The following is a 16372-nucleotide window of genomic DNA, read 5'->3' as shown; positions in this document are numbered from 1 at the left end:
TTCATGTTTTGGTTTTCACATGATCATTAATACTTTTTAAAAATTCAGGAACCTCAAAGAAGGAGCTCCGTACTCAGTTAGAACCCCTTCACAACACAAAACAGAGTGAAGAAGTTATCTGCAAGGTCTTGGAGAGATATTCTGGGTTGCATCAAGAATGCAGTGCCCTCCCTAGTATATGAGAGATATCAGACTGTTTTGAGAATGCACAAAGCGTGATTAGATCATGATGAATCATTATCAAGAGTCCTGAATGCTAAATGAAGAAGTCTGGTAGATACAGTGGTAATTTATTCCGGACGTTTCACCAAGTCACACTGTGGCTGGGTCATTCATGAATTTGAAGGAGCTTTGGCTATGCTGGCCTCATTCCAAAACTACACCCTAATTGCACTCATGGCCAGCTGGCAGCGCTTAAGGTCATTTATCTTCATGGTTTTGGCTTCTGTGACCATCGCTTCCTGGCTGCTTCAAAGACAATCTCAGTAAGTAGCTAAAAAAAACTCACCAAATGGTCAAAAACTGCTACATGTTCAGACACCCTGCACACGCATATCAGTAGGCTCTGGGTTTCATGACAGGTGCACACACCTCCAAATTATCTATATGGGCTGGATGCTGAAGGACTGAAGGAGACTTTGGGATGCAGCAAAGCATCCCGAAAACATAACACTTCTGCCTTTATGTGTTAAATTTGTTATGAGGTTCTTTTACTAGAATATTGTGTTTGATTTATGCCAAACGTGTCCTATGTTCTGATCTTTCTATACTTCACTGTTGTAATCTTCGGCCTGGCCTTTGTGTTGTAGCTAGGTTTTCCTGCTTGCATGGAACTCCTTCCATGAGAGCTAAACTGGTGCAGTCTCCTTTTGATTGTACATGCATGCACTTTGATGTCAACAGTAGCAAGAGCCTGCTATAGGTCCCATGATGACATTTTGAGGTCTTCTTTTAGCATCTTGAGGTCTGCTTTAAGAATGAACTAACTTGGGGGGCAAGACCATGCTCAAAGTTGTTTTGAATGACCTCCACTTACAAAGTATTTTACAGAAAGTGGGCTGATTTTAGATTTGTCTAAGAACTACATAAGCTTCCAGATTTATAAGCTCCTACAACCTTCTTTATGATGTATTTTATTGTTTTACGTCCGTAATTCTGACTGCGGTGTGGTGCTAGGCTGAGCATCATTGACAAAGAAGAGGCAGTGGAGAAAGGCCAGCACAGTGCGCCACAGATGGGGCACTGTGTTACTTCTACACCATCATGTTGGTCGTCTACCTTTTTTTGCGTGACATAATCTTTTTGCAAATGTTACACTGAGCTGACTGGTGAATTCTTTTTGTAAGGTTAAGCCACACTTTCAATCGCCGCCACACACTGACCATGGTTGCGCACACACTTCCAGTGGATTCTTCTTTGTTGGTGTTTGCCATCTTTTTCTTCTGGTTGGCGGACGGGGTATCGAAACTAGGAATCGAAATTTTAACAATTCTGGGAGAAATTCAATGGTTTGGGGACCAGAAGATTTCTTTTTCACAAACAACCTGGTCCTGCTGGCTCCCTCTAGCCCTGACCCACAGCATTTACTGGGGCGGTTCGAAGCCAAGTGTGAATTGGCTGGGATGAGGATCAGCTCCTATGAGTCTGAGGCCATGGTTCTCAACCGGAAAAGGGTGGCTTGCCCTCTTCAGGTTGGAGGAGAGCTCCTGCCTCAAGTTAAGGAGTTTAAGTATCTTGGGGCCTTGTTCATGAGTAGGGGGAAAATGGAGCGGGAAATCGACAGACGGACCCGTGCGGCCACCGCAGCAATGAGGACGCTGTGGTCCATTGTGGTGAAGAGAGAGCTGAGCCGAAAGGCTACGTTCCTTTTGATTGAAGATTGCAATCCCGGATACAAGTGGCTGAAATGAGCTTCCTCAGCAAAGTGGCCAGCAAAATGGCACTCCCTTAGAGATAGGGTGAGGAGCTCGGCCATCCGGGAGGACCCCGGAGTAGAGTCGCTGCTCCTCCACATTGAGAGGAGTCAGTTAAGGAAGCTCGGGCATCTGTCTCGGATGACTGCTGGACGCCTCCCCTGGGAGGTGTTCCAGGCATGTCCCACAGGGAGGAGGCCCAGGACATGATGGAGGGACTTTGCCTCTCAGCTGGCCTGGGAATGCCTCAGGCTTCCCCCAGAGAAGCTGGAGGAGGTGTCTGGGGAGAGGGAAGTCTGGGTGTCTCTACTGAGTCTGCTGCCCACGCAACCTGGTCCTGGATAATCAGAAGACAATGATGGTTCCAGGAGAATTAGGATGTTAGTCCCGGTTCCAATTGATTTTTGAGACTCGAAACTTTAACCATTTATTATCAATTTACTGAAAAATTGTAGAAAATCATGTCTTGCAGAGTTATTTTTATTTATATTATTTTACTTTGTATTGTTTAAACTGATAACAAATATCCATGTATAACATATGTAAGAGAATGAGTCCAAATTTGTTAGAAAAACCAACAGGTTACCGGTTTCCTAAATTTGTTCCAGAACTGTAGCCTGTTCCTTTCATTTTTTAGCAGTAAAAGTTGCTGACTGATTTGCAAAGCATGTTTTACTTGAAGTAGTACAGACATGTTTAATATTTAAATACAAACAATAAACATATCTAAATGTGAATTTGTGCAGTGGCTTTTGCTGTTTTTTCCAACAGACACACAAAGACTTAATAGTGAAACAATGGCAACCTCTTAGAATCTTGATTGCTTCATTTAAAGTGCCTATGCTCATATATACTCACACCCGCCCACCCCTCCACACACACACACACACACAAACATCCCCATTTTAACCATCTATTCCAGATGCCAGATGCGCATGAAACAATATATGACCAAACCCGGTGGAAAGGCATAAAAACGGTTGTGTCTACTTTAAATGTAGGCGACGTGGCCCTTTCTCATAAAATGCAGATGCATAGCAGCATTGCCATCCGACTGTATCGCCTTGCTCCAGCCTACCACCGTACTGCAGAGAAGACACACCCCTACAATATGTACGCCTCGCTGCACACCCCTGATACTGTAAAAAAAAAAAAAAAAAAAAACGTATTTTACAAAACATGAAATAAAATCTGTGAACCTCGACATCAGTGGTTTTAAAGTTTCAACCGCATAACGTCTGACAGACCCATTAGGGTTCTATGGATTTGCAGAACTGATGCAAATGCAAACAAAGACACTGCGCTCTGCTGCAGCTGAACGCACAAAGCCTGAGTGAAACGGTTTATTTTAACGTATGGAGACGCAGTGCCGCAGGCAGCGTGAGCCCAGTAATCCGTGCTTCGGGTCGGTCACTGCTTCAGCCATCAGCCGTATAACCGTGTTGCTTTAAACCTCACGCGGTCAAAGTTGTTTACCTCTTCGTTACCTCTGACGTAAAGACACACCCCTGTTTGACGGGGCGGGACTTCACAATACGAGCACCAAAGCCGACCAATTAGATGGGAGCTTGACAACAAACGGCACCAACCAAGCAACAGGACTCACGCCGCGCAGGGCTACGATTGGCTATCGTAGGCGCTGAGGGGGGAAATCCCTTTTTCCCCAGTAGAGAGCCAAAGGAGGAGGGGCGGTGCATAACAAAAAGTAATGGCCATCTATTTGGGTCCCGAAGAAGGAGGATTAGCCTATTTCTTGTCGGGCTGCTGGAGGTGCGCTTTAGTTTTCTGTGCATATGCCCGTTAGCTGCCCGTTCGCTGTGTTTTTCCGTTGGGAGTTAGCAACTCGCGCGCAGAGAACGGCTAATTACCCGGCCGAAGTCTCAGCCGCGTTGAGGGTTAAAGCAGGCAGCTAACGCTAGCTACTACAACCCACCCCGTGTGTGTATGTGTGTGTGTGCGTGTGTGCGTGTGTGTATGCCAGCGTCTGGAAGGGCGTACGAGTTTGACGTTTTCTCCCTGAAGTCTTTCTTACCTTTCGTGAAGTATTTCCTACGTATTCTGGTCTTTTTATTTTTGTAAGCTGCACAATATGAAGGGGTGCACGCATTGCAAAAGCACGAAGACGACGAAAGACAACTAAGGAGGATTAAAAAGCTGCTCCTTCATGGAGAAAAGTTGAGCTTGAGGTATGAAACTCGCAGGCACTGAAGGAATGCTCACGTCGTGGTTTGAATTCTGATTTTTGTAGTTGCTGTTAAAGCGTACGAGGAACATCTTGGATATGGCATGTCTAAGAGGTTTTTCTTTTATCAGTGTGTTTACCTACGCAGTTGCTTGACCGCCGTAAGATCACCTCAGAGTGTGTATGTTAGTGTTGAAAATAGTTCCATGTTACATAAACAGAGCAACTGCGGGTCAGGTCCGAGGGTAAAGGCACACTTGCGACATACCACTTTGCTTTTGTACCGAACAGGATTAACAACCTGGGAAAACCGAAGAGAGGTTTCGAGTCTTACAAACTGCAAGGACATGTTGAAACCCCAGGTGAGACATTTTCTTTCTCCCTTTGCTTTCATTTCATTTACTGAGATGGAGTTGTCGGCTGTAATACTGTAAAGCGTTTATTCACGTGTAATGAGTATTGTTTATGCTGGAGTTTTCATGGCAGGAATATGATGATAATAATTATAATATGCTAAAAAGTACTGTATTATTAAATTCATTTGTATTTGTTTTCGCCAGTGTTCTCATGACAGATTATGATAAAACTCAGACAGCCCTAGATAACCTAATGCTGGTAGATTTTATTTATTGGAGTCATATGACCACATTTTCTTACAATCAACTTCGAATGGAAGACTGCTTTAAATTTCCAGTTTTCAAGACACATAAGAATTGGCAAATGGTTGGTATAGAACATAATTTCTGAGCCCTGAAAGTCATGTATGTAATGTCCTAATCAGTGAAAATGTAAAAAAAATAAAATAAAACCACTATTGGGCTAAACAATGTTAAACACAGAAAAAGATGGTCTGAAGGGTCGGGCAAATATTAGAGTAGTAAATCTAGACCTTTTTATAAAAGTGCCACCTTGACATGTATGATATGTTACCAAAACTGTTACCAAAGATGTTTATGTCAAAACAAGAAAGAGCAACACAGGAACTTTCAGAGGTTTGTAGGTTAAAGGTTGGGACAAATACAACATTTTAAAAGCACAAATTCTGAACAAACTTAACGCCACTAAAGATGTTCACAGATCCAACTTTCAACTTCTTAGATAAAAAGAACACCATGCACGTAGCGACTATTGTCAATTACTGGTTAGTTCTTGTTCTGACATCCTCCTAATTTCATGCTGGGAGTTTTCCAAATGTCCTTTACCGGATGCCTTATCTTTTGAGTTGATTTTTATGAATTAAAGATCAATGTGCTTCATCAGCTCATCTGTCAGGCTGTTCATGCTTTTTAGTAATTTGTTTGTTTTTACTTCATATAAATATAACAACATTTCTTCTGAGTACCACTAAAGGCAACCCAAATACTAGTAATACAGGTCCTTCTCAAAATATTAGCATATTGTGATAAAGTTCATTATTTTTCATAATGTCATGATGAAAATTTAACATTCATATATTTTAGATTCATTGCACACTAACTGAAATATTTCAGGTCTTTTATTGTCTTAATACGGATGATTGTGGCATACAGCTCATAAAAACCCAAAATTCCTATCTCACAAAATTAGCATATTTCATCCGACCAATAAAAGAAAAGTGTTTTTAATACAAAAAACGTCAACCTTCAAATAATCATGTACAGTTATGCACTCAATACTTGGTTGGGAATCCTTTGGCAGAAATGACTGCTTCAATGCGGCGTGGCATGGAGGCAATCAGCCTGTGGCACTGCTGAGGTCTTATGGAGGCCCAGGATGCTTCAATAGCGGCCTTTAGCTCATCCAGAGTGTTGGGTCTTGAGTCTCTCAACGTTCTCTTCACAATATCCCACAGATTCTCTATGGGGTTCAGGTCAGGAGAGTTGGCAGGCCAATTGAGCACAGTGATACCATGGTCAGTAAACCATTTACCAGTGGTTTTGGCACTGTGAACAGGTGCCAGGTCGTGCTGAAAAATGAAATCTTCATCTCCATAAAGCTTTTCAGCAGATGGAAGCATGAAGTGCTCCAAAATCTCCTGATAGCTAGCTGCATTGACCCTGCCCTTGATAAAACACAGTGGACCAACACCAGCAGCTGACACGGCACCCCAGACCATCACTGACTGTGGGTACTTGACACTGGACTTCTGGCATTTTGGCATTTCCTTCTCCCCAGTCTTCCTCCAGACTCTGGCACCTTGATTTCTGAATGACATGCAGAATTTGCTGTCATCCGAAAAAAGTACTTTGGACCACTGAGCAACAGTCCAGTGCTGCTTCTCTGTAGCCCAGGTCTGAGGAATGCGGCACCTGTAGCCCATTTCCTGCACACGCCTGTGCACGGTGGCTCTGGATGTTTCTACTCCAGACTCAGTCCACTGCTTCCGCAGGTCCCCCAAGGTCTGGAATCGGCCCTTCTCCAAAATCTTTCTCAGGGTCCGGTCACCTCTTCTCGTTGTGCAGCGTTTTCTGCCACACTTTTTTCTTCCCACAGACTTCCCACTGAGGTGCCTTGATACAGCACTCTTGTATAACAGATTGTGCACCAAGGCTTTAGAGGAAGGCATAAATAGTCAAATAACAAAAAATAAAAAAAATAAAAATCACAAATAATAAAAAAGGAGATGTATAAAGTGAAATTAAACGCACTAAATGTGCCTTAAAACTATAGATGAAATATACTTAAGAAAAGAAATTGGACATAAATATTTGTAATTGCAAAAATTCCAAAAACCCAAAAAGCAAAATAATAATCATTAAACGTGCAATTACTGTTATTATATATCTAATTGTGTGTTGTGGAGTATTTTGATTCGACTGAGTGGTGATTTTATTATTGTAAACTAATGCCCTCCTGCAGTGTGAACATTAATGCCAGTTATATAAATTTGTGCCAGGTTAAGTACTGTCACTCCCCGAAAATATTGGACAAAGGCTTTATTGTTTTGTAATGTCCTGAATATTTACTAGTCAGATCCATTTAAATAAGAAGCTTATTTGTTGCTCAAATCAAAGCAGACATTTTTTTCATTTATGATTTTGCATTTACTTGTTATGTAGATTGTAACTGCTATTAGTTTCTGAGTAAATATACTCTATATAATGATCCCTTGCAAATACTCTCTAGTTTTGGTTTTTCAAGGAAGTGATGTCTGAGTCACAGCAACAGACACATCATACTTTACTGCTTGCAGTCACTTTATAAGCCATGGAGAATTCTGCCACTGTTCATTTTGATTACTTATCAATATCTGTTTTAAGACATTTATTCTTTTTATTTGAGATAGAAAATACCATAATCCACAAAATTTAAAGGGATTAAATACAACTAGTAGTATCAGGAGGACGTTCCTTTGCTCATTTCAAGCTTGTTAGATTGTTTGGTTGAGAAGTTTATGGCAGTTTATCAGATGTTCCCCTGATTTAATTTAGGGAGCACAGTTTTTTTTCACCCCAAGCTTTTTAGTCACGGTTGGATAACTTCATATGTTATGACTATATTATAAAACATTATAAATGTGTTATAAAGGTTTTGAACTTAACTAATGCGACTTTTTAGCAAAGAGATGGTTAAAACTAGGGTTGAAACTGAAACTTGTAACTGAAATCAGCACCAAGTGGTTGTCGGGGTACAAATCCCGGTTTTTTATTGGGCTGAGGCAGACCTTTATTCAAATTTCATAACGGGACACTGTACTTTTGAATCAAGTTTTAGCAGCTTGTTTATGGAGCAGTATGGTGGTGTGACCGTATAGAGAGTATCACGCTACTTAACCTAACGGTAAAGACCCCCTTTAATCTGCTTAAGTGTATGTGTGTAGATTTCCACATTTGCTCAGTTCCTTTGAAACTAACGACGGGTTAAATTCTTTCTACGTCTTTATGTTTTCAATTACCTCCTGCGGTTGACTGCCTTTGGCCAGAATGAATCACGTTTTAACAGCAGTACAAGTTATGCTGAAAATCTCTTGGAGCAAACAGGGTATAACATGCATGTTATGGTAGTTGTTTTTAATTTGTTAAAATAGTTTGGATCTAAATTGCAAAATACAGATAAACCAAAAATGTGTACCAATGAGAGGAAGCTAAAGGTTAAGGTGATGGCGATGAGGCCTTCTGATCTTAACAACCATAACCAATGACGAGTATGTATTGCAAAAGAGACAGGATTTTATGGAGAGTTACATAACTTTTGGACTAAGTGCTTTTTCACCCACCTGCCACATGTCACCTGTGTGCTGAACTCGGTGTGCTGTAAAATGTGTGTCGTTGTCATATTCGGCATTTACATAAAAGGGACTTTTTGGTATGTGTGTGTGTGTGTGTGTGTTTGAGCGGGCCTCTCCCTGCCTTGTGTCTTTCCCCTCTCCAGAGTCCAGCAAGGGGCCCAGCATAAAGGGGGCAGCCTGCCGTTACTGCCTCCCCTCTCCCCTTGCTGGTAAGCAGTGGAGCCTGGGTGTTTGAACATTGTGGGGGGTGGGGCTGGTGAGACCATAGGGCTGGACACGGGACATGATGAGACCCTCCGCCTCTTCCACTCCTGTTTAGCCCATCCTGTGTGGAGCACAGGTCACCTTTTCATGTGCTATTGCTGCTGCTGTAACATGCTCCCTGTGATAGTAGGAAAAGAGCATGAGAGAACCGTTGAGGCTGCAGGAGGGAGAAGAGAGGGAAGTGAGGAGACGGGACTGGACTAGTCTGCTCAGCCAGTTGTTTAGCTGAATTACAGACTTGTTTTGTGTACGCCGTTGTTTGGTTTGCAGTCTCTTTTTATCTATCGTCCTTGGACAACTGTCTTTTGTGTATTTTTTTTTTAGGGATGTTTGTACAGAGCAGATTTCTATTAAGCTTACAGATACATCTCAGAAAGGCAGAAACTGAAACTGAGATATTTTATATTGATTCATTACAAATAGAGTAAAATATTTAAAGCTTTTATTTCTTGAAAATTGTGTCTTACAGATAATGAAAACAAAAAATTCAGTGTCGGAAAAATAACAATACTACATAAGATCAATAAAAAGGGAAATTTTAAACCGAAATGTCAGTCATTTGAAAAGTGTGTTTATTTGTATGCACTGAATACATGGTTGGGTCTTGTTTTGCATAAATTACTGCATTAATGTGGTATGGAGGTGATCAGCCTGTGGTTCTGCTGAGGTGTAATGGAAGCCCAGCTTGCCTTGATGGTGGCCCTCCATCATCTGCATTGTTGGGTCTGGTGTCTTTCATCTTCCTCTTTATAACATCCCATAGGTTCTCTATGGGGTTTAGGTCAGGCTAGTCTTTTGGCCAATCAAGCTCAGTAACATCATGGTCATTGAATCAGCTTTTGGTACCTATGGGAAGGTGCCAAATCCTGTTGGAAAATGAATTCAGTATCTCCATAAAGCTTGTCAGCAGAAGGAAGCATGAAGTGCTCTGAAGGTTCCTGGTAGATGGGTGCATTGACTGTGGACAGAAAACACAGTAGACCAACACCAGCAGATGGCATGGCACCCCATATCATCACTGACCGTGGAAACTTCACACTGAACTTCAAGCAAGGTTGATTCTGTGATTCTCCACTATTCCTCCAGACTCTGGGATCTTGATTTCTGAAATTAATGCAGAATTTACTTTTATCTGAAAAGAAGAGTTTGGACCACTGAACAATGGGCCAGGAGTCTCATTTATAAAATGATGAGAAGGATCTACAGGTCCTTCTCAAAAAATTAGCATATTGTGATAAAGTTCATTATTTTCCATAATGTCATGATGAAAATTTAACATTCATATATTTTAGATTCATTGCACACTAACTGAAATATTTCAGGTCTTTTATTGTCTTAATACGGATGATTTTGGCATACAGCTCATGAAAACCCAAAATTCCTATCTCACAAAATTAGCATATCATTAAAAGGGTCTCTAAACGAGCTATGAACCTAATCATCTGAATCAACGAGTTAACTCTAAACACCTGCAAAAGATTCCTGGGGCCTTTAAAACTCCCAGCCTGGTTCATCACTCAAAACCCCAATCATGGGTAAGACTGCCGACCTGACTGCTGTCCAGAAGGCCACTATTGACACCCTCAAGCAAGAGGGTAAGACACAGAAAGAAATTTCTGAACGAATAGGCTGTTCCCAGAGTGCTGTATCAAGGCACCTCAGTGGGAAGTCTGTGGGAAGGAAAAAGTGTGGCAGAAAACGCTGCACAACGAGAAGAGGTGACCGGAGCCTGAGGAAGATTATGGAGAAGGGCCGATTCCAGACCTTGGGGGACCTGCGGAAGCAGTGGCCTGAGTCTGGAGTAGAAACATCCAGAGCCACCGTGCACAGGCGTGTGCAGGAAATGGGCTACAGGTGCCACATTCCCCAGACCTGGGCTACAGAGAAGCAGCACTGGACTGTTGCTCAGTGGTCCAAAGTACTTTTTTCGGATGAAAGCAAATTCTGCATGTCATTCGGAAATCAAGGTGCCAGAGTCTGGAGGAAGACTCGGGAGAAGGAAATGCCAAAATGCCAGAAGTCCAGTGTCAAGTACCCACAGTCAGTGATGGTCTGGGGTGCCGTGTCAGCTGCTGGTGTTGGTCCACTGTGTTTTATCAAGGGCAGGGTCAATGCAGCTAGCTATCAGGAGATTTTGGAGCACTTCATGCTTCCATCTGCTGAAAAGCTTTATGGAGATGAAGATTTCATTTTTCAGCACGACCTGGCACCTGCTCACAGTGCCAAAACCACTGGTAAATGGTTTACTGACCATGGTATCACTGTGCTCAATTGGCCTGCCAACTCTCCTGACCTGAACCCCATAGAGAATCTGTGGGATATTGTGAAGAGAACGTTGAGAGACTCAAGACCCAACACTCTGGATGAGCTAAAGGCCGCTATCGAAGCATCCTGGGCCTCCATAAGACCTCAGCAGTGCCACAGGCTGATTGCCTCCATGCCACGCCGCATTGAAGCAGTCATTTCTGCAAAAGGATTCCCGACCAAGTATTGAGTGCATAACTGTACATGATTATTTGAAGGTTGACGTTTTTTGTATTAAAAACACTTTTCTTTTATTGGTCGGATGAAATATGCTAATTTTGTGAGATAGGAATTTTGGGTTTTCATGAGCTGTATGCCAAAATCATCCGTATTAAGACAATAAAAGACCTGAAATATTTCAGTTAGTGTGCAATGAATCTAAAATATATGAATGTCAAATTTTCATCATGACATTATAGAAAATAATGAACTTTATCACAATATACTAATTTTTTGAGAAGGACCTGTATACTAAAAGTGTACGTACGCTCAAAAGTCCAAAATGGCATATGCCAAAGAAAATCCAGACTTATAAAACCATGTGCACGCACACAGCTGCACCTGAATGTTTGCGTACAACAAGGTTCGGCCCTCTACACGCCCACATCTTTAAGCCACAATCATCAAAATTACAGGAGATAAAACCTTGAAATATTTCACTCTGCCGAATTAATTTATGAGTTTCACTTTTTGAGATGAGTGACAAAAAATATTGAACCTTTTCACAATATTTAAATTTATTGAGATGTACCTGTAATTGTCTCTTTTTAATTATTTTCTTTCAGTTTTTTTGGGGGGGGGGGGCTAGCATTGCAGTCTTATGTGTGGTACTGTGTGTGAATCGAAGGTCTGTGTTTGTTTTCTCCATTGTTGCCCAGTTCTCTCCCCAACGTGGGTCATTCCAAATCAGATTTGTTTCATGTCTCCACTGTACTCGTAGTGACCCAGTCCGAGGTATGCAGTAAAGTGCATCGCCTTATGTTTTCTCCCTCTTATTCTCTTCTTTTCTTGTTTTCTTTTACCATTTCCACATTTATAATTTTCTCTGTTTTTTATGTGTGTTTTTTCCCTTTTTTTAAAGGAGAAAATGTTTGACTGCATGCAACCATTTTAAAATGATTTGTGGGATTGTATCATGTGATGTAGATTAATGCTCGTTGGATCGTGATTTTGCCCCATCCTTTCATTCAGTCGCCATCTATTCCCTTCGGTGCCGCTATAGGTCCGGATGGGATCCTAAATTTGACTCTAATGTGTTGGGATGTGGTCTGTAAGCTCATTGCTGACATTCTTAGGATGTGATGCCAGAGGTTTTTTTTTTTTTTTTTTCCGCTCGCTTTTTTACCCTTCAGATCAAACTAAACGTTATTTATTTGGTACCTTTCAACACAAGTGGATCTAAAAGTGCTTTACATAAAAGTCTTATAACCAGACCAGATAAAAAAAATATAGGACATAAATTCAGACAAAAAAATAAAACAATTGATAAGAATATGTTGAAAAACAAATCAATCAATGAGGGGGTCTCAGCATTTTAAACCCAGGATGGCAGCTGTTTCCACATAATAATAGGTGCCTGAAATCCTTAAGGCTTTCTGTTCCATCCTTCAGCTCACTTTTTGATGTCCTTTCCTCTCTTCCTCCACATTTCATTAAAAAACCTGGGCTGTGATGGCGTCGTGTAATTAGGTTTGTTTGATTGTTGGTGTGGGTTCTCATAGGGTTTTCTAATCATTTAGTATTGATTTTGATTGAAACATATCTATCCTTTTAGCTGCAACCAGTCTTTTTTGCAGCTTAAATATTATCTTATGTTTCCTCTGCAACTGGCTTATGATGATTAAAAATCCTTTTTGCTCCAGACTACTGCTGTGGTCTGCATTGGCACAAACCCCTGCTTTAAAATCTCAGTTGTTGCCATAATTGTGCAGCAGATCACAGAATTGCTTATTACTGCATAGAGAGGATAGTACTTTTCATGAGTGCTGCTTATTTTATTAGAACAAGTATCTGCTTTATATTACCTACAGTTCCTTGTAAATTATTGTCACACTACAACAACTAACTTCAGTATATTTTATTGGGAATTTAAGTGATAGACAAAGTAGGGTCATACCCCAGTGAATGTAAACGATGCATAATAAAAAAATTTTTTAACAATACAAATGTGAAAGTACAGTTTGCACTTGTATGTTTAATCATTGTTCTGCTAGAAGGTTAAACTTTGCAAAAGTTTTAAGACTTATTTTTGCCTAATAGGCTCCCTATCAATTCTCACTAGCTTATTTGTCCTTGCTGAAGAAAAGCAACTCCACAGTATGATGCTGCCTCCACCACGTTTCATCATGGGATAGGGTGTTCACAGTGTTGTGTGGGTTTTTCAAGATGCATAGCTTGTAGGCCAAAAATGTTGGTCTCAACTGACCATAGCAGAGCTTGGCTTGTTGCAAACCTTAAACATTCATATTGGCTTTCTTTTACCATTGGGCATTAAAATAAAGTTCTGCGTTCTTTGTTACATTGTTTGTTGTTGTAACGGGCCAAAATGTGAGAAGGTTCCAGTGGTATGGAGGCTTTTCACAATGCACTGTAGAAAACAGAGCTAAGTCTGAGCAGAAAACATTAGATGTCATAAAATTAGCACAATTAGCTAGTCTCACAGGACTGCAGATGGTGTGAGAAGATTACACTAAATTATGTTACACGAGTGTATCACTTTCTGAGAGTCTGATGCAGATTTTGGTGGGACACCCCTTAACACTGGTGTTAAATACTCTTTTCTTGTTTCCTTGATGTGGCCTTTATGTTTCGTAATACATGATAACTTCCCTGTTGAGCAGAATGTATTCTTGGAGTGCCGTTTTTCATCAGATTATTAGTTATTATAAGCTTTTTGTAATTTCAGCTATGCCAGCATAAAACGAAACAAGGAAAAGATGAGTCACTGTGCCTCGGCATGCAAAGTTGCACTTGTTCTCCCTGAGTTAATTTGTTGGGGTAAAAGAAGAGGAAACTCCCTATCCTCTCTTCCAAGGACATGACCAGAATTGGGGTTGTGTCTTTACTTTACAGCTTTCACCATCCATTTAAAATGAAATGCTGCAGTCAGTTTTGTGGTTCGTTGTATAATTACAGCAGGCCTCATTTCTCGCTCACCACTCACTGCTGCTGGTTTTCTCAGTCCTTGAAACACACCTTCATTTTTGATTTCTCTTTTTAACTTTCCAGATTGTTCCTTTAATCACTTTTAAATTGGGGGTCTTGTTAGATGTGGGCTTTTGTGTGAAGAAAAGATCCTTTTTTCACTGTGCTTTATGAATGTACTTTTCAACTTCTACATGGAGCACAGATCTCTATAGAAAGAGTTTGGTTTGAAATGGCTATTTAAATTATATATTATTAGGTTTTATGTTGTTAGGGATATCGGGGGAAAAAGTAATATAGGTCTGAAGAAGATTAATTAAAATATTCAGTCATAATGTTTTTAAATAACAAAGATACATTTTCTAACAAATGTTATAAAGTTAGTTGTTTATTATTTTATTTTTTAGCTAAGACTCATTTAAGTTGGACTCAGCCTTTGTGATATGCAGAATCACAAGTTGATTGATTCATCCTCTTTTTATAGCTGACACTTTAAATTACATCAAAGGTTTGATAAATATCAAGTTTTCCATCGTGCAGTTTACACAGTTTTAAGACCTCTTAATGAAATACCAAATAAATAGCCGGAACAATGCTGCCCCTCCCCACCTGCTGCTGCTTTCAAGAAAACTCCTGCACTTTTCCCTTGTTAAACCCCCACCCGCTCCACCTGTATCTCATTGTAAGGTAACACTGTCCATTAAGCAGCTCACTGCTTAACTGCAGAGCAGTCAGCCTGACTACTTAAACAGTTAGTATCAGCTTGGTAGTCAGTTGAAACCAGAGATTTACATACGCTGTAATGAAAGACACATAACCTCGCTTTCCTCACCTGAAATCAAACACCTTCCCTGTTTTAGGGGCTAATGTACTGTAAAATAACCAAACATGAAAACTATTGCTACTAACTGCAATTAATTCTAACTTATTGGTAATTTTTTATATAACCGTTTTTGAGAAACTACAATAATCATGTGTTTTGGAATAATTCTTTGCCCGTTTTATCTGTAGGATGCCCAAATAGTGTCAGGCAGCCTCTCCTCTATAGCATTTCAATGTGAAGAAGAGGGTGTCTGTGATGACTGTTTGCCCTGGTTTTGTCAAAATATCAGGTTAACAATCAGATCGACCCAATAACGTGAATGGAGAAAAGCATTTTATCTTTTGTCGTTAGTTGCACCACTACTTGTGGCGGTGATTGTGTGTAATCCTGTATATCAGTGTCTCGCCGAGTAGATTATCTCTCACTGGTAGAGCAGAATGATTAAAGGTGTGAAGGTATTCACCTTTTACCCCCAATTGATCCCAGAAAAGTACCAGCCCCTATAAAGTGCTCCATTAGCATTAAGTTATGACTTTTCTCACACATACAGACAACAGAAGACTAGTTCCACGCTGATCAGTCTGCATACACGGCATGTCACGACAAAATCTGCCGTTAAATGTGACAGAAGAGGACCAGCAGAGATAAATCATACTATAAAATCAAGTCCCACATGAACATCAAATTTCTATTTTCCCCCCTGATCTTTCTTGAGATGAGGAGCTGTCAGAGATTAGGCTATTTATATTTAGCCAGTAACTGAAGCAGCTTATGATTGTGTATTTTTAGCCTGCTTTTGAAACGATTAAAAACATACTGTTTATGTTGATCGTCTTCTTTTGGTCACTACTCCTCATTATACTTTCCACAAATGCCAGAAGGGCATAATCGGCTATAGTGACACAGAAGGTCACTTTGACACAGAGGTCAGCCCTGCCGTCCTTTCTTTATATATGCGAATACCTAGCTGCCTGTTTTTACTGTGTTTAAATATGTCCTTAATATGATGTCTTCAACCTGCTTCACTTATGAACCGTCTCTCCTACACTGTTCACTGCAGCCATGTACAACATCTCTATGAATGAAAACACCCAATCATGGCAAAATAGCTGAGCTAGGATAGAAAACACTCTTACCCTTTTAATGTAGAGCTTTCAAAGTAATTACATTTGATTTAATTTGCAGATGACATTTGCACTTACAGTTTTAGCTTAAAAAAATATTATTGTCATTTAAAAAAACCACCGGCCATACAGGAGAAGTGTGAATTTAAAACCACACTTCCCCAAATCTGCATTTTTATAAATTGCTAACACACAGCGTATTAGCTTTGACCTACATAAACATGTCACCTAGACGTCTATCTAAAGCCATAACCCATTTCCTTGGGTGGTGCTTACCCCTACCACTCTTTAGGTTAAAATATTTCACTGACGCATGCGACCCTCCTTGGCTGGTACATGATCCGCTGTGGCTGATTGCCTGTAAGTAAACATAGGTGGCCCAACAGTCCAGCGTGTGTCGTCAGCAGGCAT

The 16372-nt window shown here is 40.6% G+C and overlaps 1 protein-coding gene across 1 annotated transcript in view; it reads left to right on the top strand.

Moving 5' to 3' along the window:
* The first annotated feature begins 3089 nt into the window (after positions 1-3089).
* Positions 3090-16372, top strand: part of LOC124856444 (vitamin D3 receptor B) — a 36554-nt gene continuing 23271 nt past the window's right edge. Inside the window, exons 1-2 of the mRNA XM_047346848.1 lie at positions 3090-4099; positions 4387-4457. The gene's annotated coding sequence lies outside the window, so the exon portion shown is untranslated. The remainder of the gene's footprint in view (positions 4100-4386; positions 4458-16372) is intronic.

The sequence above is a fragment of the Girardinichthys multiradiatus genome, chromosome 20 (assembly GCF_021462225.1).
Source record: "Girardinichthys multiradiatus isolate DD_20200921_A chromosome 20, DD_fGirMul_XY1, whole genome shotgun sequence".
NCBI lineage: Eukaryota > Metazoa > Chordata > Actinopteri > Cyprinodontiformes > Goodeidae > Girardinichthys > Girardinichthys multiradiatus.
This window is presented reverse-complemented; position numbering and strand designations above follow the sequence as displayed.